The sequence below is a fragment of the Belonocnema kinseyi genome, chromosome 7 (genome assembly GCF_010883055.1).
Source record: "Belonocnema kinseyi isolate 2016_QV_RU_SX_M_011 chromosome 7, B_treatae_v1, whole genome shotgun sequence".
Classification (NCBI taxonomy): Eukaryota; Metazoa; Arthropoda; class Insecta; order Hymenoptera; family Cynipidae; genus Belonocnema; species Belonocnema kinseyi.
Window position 1 is genome coordinate 105,392,113 of NC_046663.1, and position 2,754 is coordinate 105,394,866.

Below are 2,754 nucleotides of genomic sequence, written 5' to 3' on the forward strand. Positions count from 1 at the left end.
TGAGAAAATTAAAAAAAAAAAGATTTTCGAATAGATCAGATGTGTCAGAAAAGATCTCTCGAGTTTTTATCAAAAATTAAAAAAATAATTCAAAATGTAGAAAAAAAATATTCTTATAATCTTCTAAATTTTCCCAAGCATTTTAAGAAACTATGTTTATCCTCCTGAAATCTTTCGAGATTCTGTTAAGGTTCCTAAAGTTTATCTTGCGTTTCTAAAACACTTATAAAATTTAAATTTTTTTGAATCTCATTAAGTCTACTAAATACTTCCTGAATTCACTTGATTATTTAATTTTTTTCAATTTTTAATCTTATCAAATTGAAGCATTTTGCTTTAAAATCTTCTGCATTCTTCTTTTAAATTTTATGAAATCCTTTGATGTGTTTAAAAATCTGCTTGAATTTTTTTACGTACATTTTATTTTAATTATTAAAAACTTTCACACGATTATTAGAAAAATAATTCTGTTTTTTTTTTAATCTTGTCGGACCTTCCAATCTCTAATCTTTAAAATTATTCAAATTTTTCCTGATTTTTTTTTAATTGTGCAAAATTAGAAAAAATGCCTTTAATGTTTTTCAGATGCTTTGAGAATATTTGAAATCTTTTTCAATGTTTTTAAATGTTTAAAAATACTATTTTCAAATTAATTGTTTGACATAAAAAATTATGTTAATTATTCCTTTAAAAATCTTCACAAGTTTTAAATATTTTTGAATCGTTTCAGAATTTTTGAATATCTCTTTAACTTACTCAAATTTGAAAGAATTATGCTCCTTAATTCTTCTAAAGTTAAGTTATATGGAAACATTACAAAATTTTGCTTCAAAATATTTTTTCGTACTTTTTAAACATTTTAGGAAATAATAAAATATGTTTTGTAATCTATTTTCGATTTTCTGTTATAATTCATTCCAAAACAATTATTTACATTTTTTCCTGAGGACTTTATTTCATTATCTTTCATTATCTGAAAGTCTTTCGTTTATTAATTTTTATTATTGTTTTTTCATTTTAAATGCATATCTATTATATCTTATCAAAATTTAATATAAAAGTCTAAAATGTTAAGTGTATTTAAATACTAAAATTTTTAATGTTTCCAAATTTTTAGAAATAATTCAACAAATTGTATGTGAAATTAAAATAAACTTTTTTTAATCTCATTCAGGTTATTCCAAGTTATCTTTTTTGAATTTTCAAAATTTATCTAATTACTTATTCTGATTGGAAATAATCGAACCTCCTGCGATAAAAATCGGCCATTTTGCTTGAGAAGAAATGTGCTAAAAGCAATTTAAAAAAATCATTCGAATTTTAATTTTAAAGACTGATAATTGTACACAATTTCCAGGCACATCTTTTTTATTCTTCTACAAGAATTTGTAGGTTTTTCAGTTTTTAAAAACAGTTTATCCTACGTTTCTAAAACTCCTCTGAAGTTAAACATTTTTTTTTCTCATCAATTCTACTCAATACTTATTAAATGTATTCGATTGTTTACATTTTTTTTCAAATTTGTAATGTTATCGAATTTAAAAATGTTGATTTTAAAACTTTTTACACCCTTTTTCGAAATTTTAGGAAATTGTTTGATGTGTTTAAAAATCGTCTTCAATTTTCTTTTAAGGCACATTTTTCAAAATAAAAAATCATACAAAATTTTCACACGATAATTAGAAAAATATTTGTTTTTTTTTTTTTCATTCTTTTCAGGTTTTCTAAGCTTGGAAGATTATTCAAATTTTTCCTGATTTTTTTTATTTTGCAAAATTAAGAAAAAATTGACTTTAAAATGTTTCAGATACTTCGACAATTTTTGACGTCTTTTTGAATGTTCTGAAATACTTGAAAATAGTCTCCTAAAATTAATTTTTCAAAATAAAAGATTATTTTAATTATTTCTAGGAACCTAAAATAAATTTTTCATTTCCATGAAAACTTACAAAATTCCTGAAAAATCTGTACAAGTTTAATTATATTTGAATCCTTTCCAAATTCCTGAATATCTCTTAAACTTAATCAAATTTGAAAGTAGAATTTTAAACCAACATATAATTTAAAAAATTGTGTAACAAAATTGCACCAAAAGGCCTAATAAGAGTTATGTTCCTTAATTCAAGATGTGAAAAAATTGACTCATAATCTTTTAAATTTTTCCTAGGAATTTTAAGAAAAATAGTGTTACCTCCTTGAAATCTTTCGAAATTCCTTTAAAGTTTCTAAAGTTTTTGTTTGAATTCCTTAAAAATCTAAGTTTCTAACAGAAGTTAAGTTTAAATTTTGATTTGAATCTCTTCGATTCTTCTTAATATTTCTTGCATTTACTCGATATTGATCTATTTATTATAATCTTACCAAATTGAAACATTTTGCTTTAAAATCTTCTACAGTCTTCTTTTAAATTTTCACATGTTTAGAAACCTTTTTTAATATTCTCATAAAGTACGTTTTTTAAAATAAAAAAGTCATTACAAATTTTCCTACCAATATTGAAAAAATTCTGTTTCTAATCTTGTCCGATTTTTTAAACCAAAATGAATTTTAAAAAAAAAAAGTGCAATAACGTTGCGCAAGAAGGCTTGATAAGAATTAATTTTCTTTTTTTTTCTAACATTATAGAACATAGCAATATTGCCTGAACTTTCATTCTCTTGACATTCTGCAAAATTCAGTTTAATTAAAACTCCTCCAAATAGACAGTTAGCCACCGAAAACGAATCGTGAAGTCGGGGGGAGGGGGGGGGGGGG